The sequence below is a fragment of the Callospermophilus lateralis genome, unplaced genomic scaffold, assembly GCF_048772815.1.
Source record: "Callospermophilus lateralis isolate mCalLat2 unplaced genomic scaffold, mCalLat2.hap1 Scaffold_281, whole genome shotgun sequence".
NCBI lineage: Eukaryota > Metazoa > Chordata > Mammalia > Rodentia > Sciuridae > Callospermophilus > Callospermophilus lateralis.
Genome location: NW_027513510.1, coordinates 1,320,133 through 1,331,256, shown reverse-complemented (window position 1 = coordinate 1,331,256; position 11,124 = coordinate 1,320,133).

Sequence of the window (11,124 nt, the reverse complement as noted above, 5' to 3'; positions counted from 1 at the left end):
GAGTGATCTTCTCTCACAATTTGTATCTGCCAAGTCGTTCACCTCACAAGAATGTAGGTGTGGTACCAGGTAGGATTCTATATGTGTTTATTGCTGTTGCATTGGGAGTTTAGTAATTGCTTCATGGAATCCAAGGAGTTCAACTGGGACACAGTGCTGGAGCGAGTTCTGTCAGGCGTGGTGGGTCAGGGTATGCAGGAGAATGCACCAACCAGGCTTCTATCCCACATAGCTTGCCCCCTTAAACATAGCAACCTGATTGTAAACATTGCCCTGAAACCTCACCATATAACAAGATGCCTTTGCATAGGAGGGTCTGCTGACTTCACCATGTCAGTCACAAGCCATTTGGAAGCCAATGGCAGATCCACATGGCCCCACCACAGATGTTTTTCACACACCTGCCAACCACTACTCTAGGACAACTACTCAGCAGGCTCCAACTTATTTTCATGAAACCCAATCAATCAAGGCACTGTCTGGTACACTCATGATCAGCAACAGAATATCCAATGGTTCTCCAGTGCCACCTGGTCATGGGAAAATGAAAATTTTCATGGTATTTATCTAGCCATTTTTCAAGCATGAAGTTGGATGCACTGTGGGTTTTAATTCATTCAGGAACCATTAAATGTTGAGGAAGCTCATTTCAATGAAAGTTCTGGAGAATTCTCACAGGCAAGGCTTCCCAAAGAGTGGCCAAAAGGTCACATGAAGCCAGGGCCATTGAGGTCTAAAATGTGATGTCATTGTCTGTTTTGACTCTCAACAATGGCTTCCAAGTCTTTCAGAATAAAATCATGTGATATCCTGGTTGAGATCAGAGTGCCCTGTGGAAAGCTACCCTGGGCCTTGATTTCAGTTTCCAAAGATGACTCTCATGCGTGGCTTCCTCAAATCCCAACACAATTCATGGCAATACTTCTCTGAGGTGAGTTCCAGAACTCAGTCTCTAAGGGGAATCACACAAGAGTTCAAGCCCAGGTGGACCCAGTCATCTCTTCCAACTGCCACACAAATGACCACAATAAAACCGATATTCTCCCACATGGCCCTCATCTTCTTCCATATTGACACTCATCATAACCTCTGGCTGGAGGTGTCCATGAGGGACGCAGCCCAAGACAGTGTCCAAAATAAGCTCCATTGCTCCTCATTTGCCTAAATTCGGGGTGGCCTGGACACCCTTCCTTTGTACCAGGAGTGATCAAAAAGGCCTGCCCGTAATACTGCACCACTTTTCCCATTTGAGGCCTATTGAGTGTCGGTTAAAGATACTTTATGTGAATTGGAGTGATGAGAAAACCTAAGCACCTACGGGATAGCCTCTGAAGGGCTTTGATGAACTCATCTGACCCAAATGATCCCTATTCTCACTTGATGGAATTCAGGAACCTTACAGAGGAAGGCAAGAGACTTCATCCACAATGACAACTCTTTTTGCCATTTTTGATTTGGATGCACACATGGGATCTTTCTTTAGATCCATCAGGTGCTGAGAATCTAAGTCAAAGAATCACACTGGGCCAAGAGGCTGATTCAGACACAACTCTTTCCAAATCAATTAACGAAAGAGCCAAAGGTGAAGCCTATTTATTTCCATTTGAAAACTATTTTGTTCAGGATTCACAAAGTGGTGGCTTGAGACAAAGACTTCCTGACTCTCAGGGCAACAGAACAATAGGTAAGCAAATGGCCCAAAGCAGGGTTTCTCCACTGAGACTTTCCTGGTCAACTGATATCTGAGTTTTCTCAGATGCTCGTCATTTCCTTCAGCTATCCAGAACATTGCCTTGTCACAAAGCTTGGAGGTTGTACATAACTTAGACACAAAACCATGAGCCTATTCTGGAGAGTGTCCAGAATTCTGGAAGAAAACAGCAAATTAGGAAGGTAGCAGGTATTGCCCATTAATAAGGCAATCCACAGTCCATTCATAAAATGGGCAGGGTGAATGCTGGGAAGCTTTCTACTAGACAGGACATATCCATTGATGCATTCTCTTTTCTAATGTCTACAACCACGGACACAGTGTGATACACAGACCCAGAAACACTTGCCTTGTCAAACGACTTACTAAAAACAGTTCACTCCAAACCAAACAAACTGACTTTCCTTCCTATTCTCAGAACATGAGACAAAACCACAAACCCACACCCACACTGACAATGACACCTTCTTCCCCCAAATAGGTATGAGACTATCCGGAGTATCCTCCGACTGGTGGGCCATACTATGTTCTCCCAAAATGTCCTGTTCTGTCTCAGATCTGGTCTCCTTGGCCAACTCTGTGAAGTTGTCAGGAACCAGGAGTGAGCCGCTACCTGCTTTTCCAGGAAAAGCCCATCTTCCGAGCTTTCCAGGCATTTGGCCTCCTCACCTTAGGAGGAACCAAGAAAGACTGATTCTGTCCTTGGTAAATCCAAACAAGTGAGACCACTGGGACTGGGACTGGGACTGGATCTGGGTGCCTGGCGTCCTGGATCCCATGTTCAGAGAGTTCCATCAATAAGGAAGTGAGTTGAGGTCACTTTTTTCAGGAACTGAATGAGATCACTGCCTCAGCAACCACTTTGTCCTAAGAGTTTCTTTCAACGGTCCCATGAGATGGAGGCTGCCCCTACTTCCTGTGACACTTTCACAAATTAGAATGGTATATCAACGATAGGGAACCAGGAACAGCTCTCCACACAGTCTTGGTTTGGTCCATATTCTCTACATTAAGATGAGAGAGGCTGATTCAGAAACATCCCTTCATCCTGACCAGGTTGTTTGCGATGGAAGATGACTTTTGCTCTCTCAGGTCTTTCATACCTGCCTACATCTTCTCCAGGGATCATTTCTGCATGGCGCTTTGAGGTTCTCAGCAGATGGAAAATCCACTACATTCCTGTATTGTAAGATCAACACTGTCCCTGCTCTTCTGTAAACATGTTATTAACACAAACAGTGTATGGTTAGTGTTAATAACATGTTCCATTTGGGTTAGGAATTATTCTGCTGCATGAATAATTGTATTGGAAACTTGTGATTATTTTAAGAATATAGAGATGAAATATATGTATGAAAAAAGAAATCTAAGTAAGATTTGAAGCCCAGAAGGGCATTGGGCCCTTGATTGTGATACTTAGCGTTGAATTACATTCTCCACCGATGTCTCAGATAAATCAATACACAATAGCATAAGACCTTGTTACTTGAATGATTGAATGTAGAAGAGAACATCCAGTCAAAAAGGGATACTCGGTAGGATTAAGAAGATAGTTAGTATGTTTAGGAAGAAGAGTGAGTATAGGATTTGGAACAAAAGTTCTTTAGCAATAGGTTATTTATTAGAGTGTGAAAGTAAATGTCAGCACATGTGAAGAGTCAGTCACAATGATGAACTGGGGAATATATGTAGGAAAGCAGATAGCAATAGAGACATTATGAAATCAGGCAAATTATAAAGTGAGGGATAGGATTAGACATTTTCCATTGGGTTGAGTTTGAATATATAATTTTAAGAAGAAACACATGTGTAGTCACCAATAGGATTGACATTTGAGAGCATTAGGGAACCTGGACATGGATGTTTTTAGTAATCCATGTTTTCTTTCCATTTGGGCTTTTATACAATCATAAGTGTGACCTTTGCATTTTGTGTCCAGAATATTTCTGTGATCAAATGTATATGAAGATCAGGTGACATGAGTCCACTTCCACCATTTCAGGGAGCAATATTTTGAAGACGTATAAATTAGTATTGGGGGTACAAAGAGGTGTACACTGTGTCTATGAATATAGAGATAATGCATGAATAGACCATAGTGTGAATAAATAATATAACTGGTTCCACTTTAAATAATGGATAGAATTGGTATCTGAAAAGATATAAGAAATCTTATATTGACATACAATCATTCATTCAAACCAGTTATACATCTAATGGTAATATCAGAGTGATAATTAATATGAATGGTATGTGAGTTTTGCTTCCAAAGTGATTATGGAAATCAAAATTAATGTGTTTGGTATGAAATCTCATGAAAAGACCAGTCAAGAAACTTAGAGGAATACATGTGTTCTGAAGCAGGACGTGATTAAAAGTGAAACAAATGCCTATAAATTTTTGAACTTGTGGATGAAATCATATATCCTATGATGTCCATAAACTGAAAAAATAATAATGTACCAATATTGAATAAAAATGAACTTCAAAATACACATCATGTCCCGTAGGATTCTACTTGCATTGATGTTTAACTGATTCAGTTACTGTAAAAATATTAGGATTTGTAAGCTCCATTCACTGAAGTTAGTTTTCAGTACTAGGAAATAATTATGTATTTCAGGCAGATGAATATTTCTGAGAATTATCTTGTGAAAAGTTGATTATAAACCACATATAGAAACATGAGTGAATTTAGGGAGTGTATAATAAGAAACATATATTTCACATTTTGAAAAATCTGGACAGTATATATATATATATATATATATATATATATATATATATATATAGATAGATAGATAGATAGACAGACAAACACAGACATTATAATGTAGCAATCTATATGCTAATCGAAATTCACCGTGTAATACATGTCATCAACATATCCAAAAATATTCATTTTACTGAACATCGATTTATATATAATGTTGTTCATCTAGGAAATTCACCAATAGGTTTAATTTTCAGTTCCATCATGATTTAGGGAAATTGATATCTTATCAAAATATGTATCTTTCAAAATCAGTGAGCTTACAAAAATGTACTTGTGATACCAGGTAGGATTCTAAATATGCATAAAAAATACATGTGATGAATAGGCTACAGAGAATGGGAGATAGAAATTTACATATGTGTTAACTTTAAAAACTCATTGAGAACTATTACAATGAAAAGTTGACTCGATTTATAACACATACCCTTGATAAAGCAGAAGGGAAGTCCAAGTATACACCATGCCTCCTATGAACGGCCTGTATTTCTATTCTGTTAGGTTTCTTGTTCTCCATCATATTAGGATTAGTAGTCAGAGTCTAGTAGGTTATGGGTTAATGTCAGGGATTCAGTATTTCAAATGGAAAATATGAAAATGAATCTAATGTGTATGCAAATATGTGCTACACAAAAATCATCCCACTCTCATCCAGAACAATGCCTTGACATAACCTTCGCCCTAATTAAGACACAATTAGTGGAGAAGAGTTAGAAAATCTGTGAATACATATGTGGAAATGAAAATGCTCAGGAGTTCACAGCCTTGGAGGAGGTAGAGGAATTTCCAAAAGTATGGGATAGGGTAAATACTCCACAAATATGGAGTTCTGCTGGCCTAATGACTCTTTGAGAAACTGCCTTTGAGGTTGGGCCCTTGTAATATATGTTGTTGTCAAGAGCTTCAGCTTCCTTTGTAGTGAGACAATCAAAGCTGGATCTGCATATATGTGACCTGAAGGACATGGTTTCTTCTTTTCTAGTGAACATGAGGCAGCAGTTCTAAATTCCCTCATTGTAGGTAAACTGTGGCCACTGGGAGCTAAGTGTCTCCTCGTGTGGACTGAGAAGCCATTTGGTCATTCTCCACTTTTCCTGGTGATTCTTACTGCTGCACTGGGAGTTTGGTATTGGCTTCAGTAAATACCATGAGTTCAACGGGGACACAGTGCTGGAGGGAGTACTCTCACGTGTGGTGGGTCAGGGTGTGCAGGAGAACACCCCAACCAGGCTTCTATTCAACAAAGCTTGCCCCCTTGTCTGTAGCAACCCATATTCTGAACATTGCCCTAAAACCTCTCAATGTAACAAGATGCCTTTACATATAAGGGTCTGCTGGCTGCACCATGTCAGTCAAAAGGCATTTGGAAGCCAATGGCAGATCCATGTGGCCCCATCACAGATGTTTTATCATACACCTGCAAACCACTGCTCTAGGCCCACTACTAAGCAGGTTCCAACGTACTGGCATCTTTGTTCTACACCATTTTCATGAAACCCAGTAAATCAAGGCACTGTCTGGTATCTCATGATCAGCAACAGAACATCCAATGATTCTCCAGTGCCACCTGCTCTTGGGAATTATTCCATGGTATTTATCTAGCCATTTTTTAAGGATGAAGTTGGTGTCACTGTGGATTTCAATTCATTCAGGAACCATTAAATGGTGAGGAAGCTCATTTCAATGAAAGCTCAGGAGAACTCTCACAGGCAAGTCTTCCCAAAGAGTGGCCAAAAGGTCAAATGAAGCCTGGCCCATTGAGGTCTACAATGTGAGTTCCATGTGTTATTTGACTCTCAAGTATGGCTGCCAAGTCTTTCAGAATGAAATCATGTGATATCCTAGCTGAGATTCCCAGTGCTCTGTGGAAAGCCATCCTGGCCTAAATCTCAGTCTCCAAGGGCAACTCTCCTGCGTGGCCTTCTAAAATCCCAACAGAATTCATGGTAATACTTCTCTGAGTTCAGTTCCAAAACTCAGTCTCTAAGGGGAATCACACCATAGTTCAAGCCCAGGTTGATCCAGGAATCTCTTCCTACTGCCACACAACTGACCACAATTAATACCAAAACACTCCCACATGGCCCTCATCTTCTTTTATATAGACACTCATCATAACCTCTGGGTTGAGGTTTCCATGAGGGGTGCATACCAAGACAGTGTCCAAAATAATCTCCCTTGCCTCTAATTTGCCTAAAATCAGGGTGGCCTGGAAACCCTTCCTGTTAACCAGGAATGATCAAATAGGCCTGCCATTAATACTGATGTACTTCTCCAAATAATCACACTGGGCCAAGTGGCTGATTCAGACACATCTCTTTACAAAGCAATAAAACAAAGAGCCACAGGTGATGCCTATTCATTTCCATTTGAAAACTCTTTTCTTCAGGATTCACAAAGGGGTGGCCTAAGGCAAAGACCTTCTAGATATTCACAGCACCAGAACCATAGGTAAGCAAAATTCACAAAGCAGGGTTTCTCCACATAGACTTTACTGGTCACACTGATATCTGAGTTTCCTGAAATGCTCCCATTTCCTTCAGCTCTCCAGTACATGGCCATGTCACAGTATCTTGAACAGAAAACCATGAGCCTATTCCGGAGAGTGCCCAGAATTCAGGAATAAAACAGGAAATTAGGAAGATAGTAATTGCTACCCATCCATAAGGAAAGCTGCAGTCCAATCATAAATTGGGCAGTATGAATTCTGGGAAGCATTATACTAGACAGGACACATTCATTGATGCATTATGTTTTCTAATGTCTACAACTACAAACACAGTGGATACATAGACATAGAAACACTTGCCTTGTCAAACGACTTACTAGAAACAGTCCACTTCAAATCAAACAAACTGCCTTTCCTACCAATTCTCAGAACATGAGGAAAAACAACAAACTCACACCCACAACAACATAGGACTTTCTTCCCCCAAGTAGGTCTTTGACTCTCCGGAATTACCTCTGATTGTTGTACCATACTATGTTCCCCCAAAATGCCCTGTACTGTCTCAGATCTGGACTCCTTGGCAAACTCTTTGAAGTTGTCAGGAGCCAGCTTTGAGCCACTACCTTCTTTCTCAGGAAAGGCCACTCTCCAAAGCTCTCCTGGCATTTGGCCATTCTCAAATCAGTAGGTACCAAGAAAGACTGATTCTGTCCTTGGTAAAACCAAACAAGTGAGCCCAGTGGGACTGGGTCTGGGACTGGTTCTGTGTGCCTGGCTTCTGGGATTCCAAGTTCAGAGTGTTCCAAGACCAAGGAAGTGAGATAGGTCACTTCCGTTCGGAACTGAATGAGGTCACTGGTTTGGCAACCACTTTGTCCTAACAGTTCCTTCAAAGGGTCCCATGAGATGGAGGCTGCCCCTACTTTCTGTGACACTTTCACAACTTAGAACGATATATCAACCATAGGCACCCGGGAACAGCTCTCACACAGACCTGGATTGGTCCATCTTCTCTACATTAAGAAGAGAGAGGCTGATTCATAAACATCCCTTCATCCTAACCAGGTTGTTTGCCTTACATGATGACTTTTGCCCTCTCAGGTCCTTTATAGCTGCCTTCATCTTCCCCAGGGATAATTTCTGCATGGACCTTTGAGGTTCTCAGCGGGTGGAAGATCCCCTATATTCCTCTATATTAAGACCAACTCTGTCCCTGTTCTTCTATAAAGTTAGATTGAGGGAACAATGTATGGTTAGGGTTAATAACATGTTCTATTTAAGTTAGGAATCATTCTGCTGGATGAATAATGGTATTGGGAACCTGGGATATTTATAAGAATATAGATTTGAAATATAAGTATGAAAACAGAAATCTAGGTAAGATTTTAAGCCCAGAAGGGCATTGGGCCCTTGATTGGAATACTTAGCATTGAATTTCGTTCGCACAGATGTCTCTGATAAATCAATATACAATGGCATATCATCTTGTACCCTGGATGATTGAATGTAGAAGAGTTCATCCAGTCAAAAAGGGATAGTTGTTAGGATTAGGAAGATAGTCGGTCTGTTTCGGAAGAAGAGTGAGTATAGGATTTGGACCAAAAGTTCAATAGCCCTAGGTTTTCGGTTAGAGAGTGAATGTAAATTTCAGCACATGTGGAGAGTCAGTCACAATGATGAACTGGGAAAATTATGTAGGAAATCAGATATCAATACACACATTATGAAATCAGGCAAAGTATAAAGTGAATGATAGGATTAGACATTATCAACAAGGTTGAGTTTCAATATATAATCTTAGGAAGAAACAAATATGTAGTCACCAATATGATTGACATTTGAGAGCATTAGGAAACCTGGACATGGATGTTTTTAGTAATCCAGGATCACTTTCCATCTAGGATTTGCTACAATCAGAAGTGTGACCTTTGCATTTTGTGATCAGAATATTACTGTGATAAAATGTATATGTAGATCAGGTGACATGAGTATTTCTTCTAACATTTTGGGAGCAATATTTTGAAGAGGTATAAATTAGTATTGGGGGTACACAGAGTTGTACCCTGTGTCTATGAATGTAGAAGAAATGAATGAATTGACAATACTGTGAATAAATAATATACTGTTTCCACTTTAAATCATGGATTGAATTGATATCTGAAAATATATAAAAATCTTATATTGATATACAATCATTCATTCCAACGAGTTATACATCTAATGGTAATATTAGGGTTATGTTTTATCATGAAAGGTGTGTGAGTTTAGCTTCAAAAGTTATTATGGAAATGGAAAATAATGTGTTTGGAAAGAAATCTCATGAAAAGATGAGTCAAGAAATATAGAGGAATTCATATGTTCTGAAGCAGGATTTGATTGTAAGTATAAAAAAAGCCTATAAATTTCCTAACTTGTGGATGAAATATATATCCAATGATGTGCAAAAACTGAAAAAATAGTAATGCACCAGTTTTGAATGAAAATGAACGTCAAAATACACATCATATCCCATAGGAATCTACTTGCATTGATGCTAAACTGGGTCAGTTACTGTAGAAATATTATGATTTGTATGCACTATTCACTGAAGTTAGTTTTCAATACTAGGAAACGAATACGTATTTCAAGTGGATGAATTTTTATGAGAATAATCTTGTGAAATGTTGACTATAAATTTACATATATGAACACGAATGAATTTAGGGAGTGTATAATAAGAAACATATATTTCATATTTTGAAAAATCTTAAGAGTTTATATATATATATATATATATATATATATATAGATATAGATATGTATGTGTGCATTTATGTATTTATATTTATATATATATATATACACACACACACACACACACACACACACACACACAGACACTAAAATGTATCAATATGCATGCCAATCGAAATTCACTATGAATCATATATCATCCACAGATCCAAAAATAATCATTTTACTGAACATGGATTTATGTATAATATTGTTCAACTAGGAAGTTCACCCATAGGTTGAAGTTTCAGTTCCAACAGCGTTTAGGAGGAGTGATCTCTTCCCACAATTTGTATCTCCCAAGACAGCCAAACTCACAAGGATATACGTGTGATACCAGTTATGTTTCTATATTTGCATATAAAAATACATGTGCTGAACAGGCTGCAGAGAAAGGGAGACAGGAATTCACATATTTGTTAACTTTAAAAACACATGGAGATCAATTTCAATTAAAAATTGACTAGATTTATAACACCTACCCTTTATCATTCAAAAGGAAAGTCCAACTATACACCATGCCTTCTCTGAACTGCTTTCATTTCCATTCTGTTTGGTTATTTTTGTCCATCATTTTAGGATTAGTAGTCAGAGTCTATTAGGGTATGGGTTAGTGTCAGGAATTCAGTAATTCGAATGGAAAATAGGAAAATGAATCCAATGTGTATGCAAATATGTGCTACACAAAAATATTCCCACTCTCATCCAGAACATTGCCTTTACATTACCTTTGCCCCAAATAAACACAATTAGAGAAGAAGAGTTAGGAAATCTGTGAATACATATCGGAAATGGAAAATATTCAGGAGTTCACAATCTTGGATGTGGTAGAGGAGTTTCCAAAAGTGAGGGACAGGGTAAACACTCCACAAACATGGAGCTCATTGGGCCTAAAGACTCTTGAGAAACTGCCTCTGAGGTTGGGCACTTGAAATATATGTTGTTGTCAGGAATTTTAGCATCCTTTCTAGTGAGACCAACAAAGCTGGGTCTGATCTCTGTGACCTGGAAGATAGTTTTTTTTATTTTCCAATGAACATGAGGAATCAGTGCTGAATTCTCTCTTTGTAGGTAAACTGTGGCCACTGGGGTCTAAGTGTCTTCCCATGTGGACTGTGAAGCCATTTGATCATCTTCCACTTTTCGAGGTGTTTCTTGCTGCTGCACTGTGAATTTGGTATTTGCTTCAGGAAATACAAGGAGTTCAACAGGTACCAGTGATGGAGGGAGTTCTGTCACATGTGGTGGGTCAAGGTCTGCAGGAAAATGCACCAACCAGGCTTCTACCCCACATATCTTGCCCGCTTGTCCATAGCAATCTGATTCTGAACATTGCCTGGAAACCTCTCCATATAACAAGATGCTTTTATATAATAGGGTCTGCTGACTTCACCATGTCAGTCTCAAGCCATTTTGAAT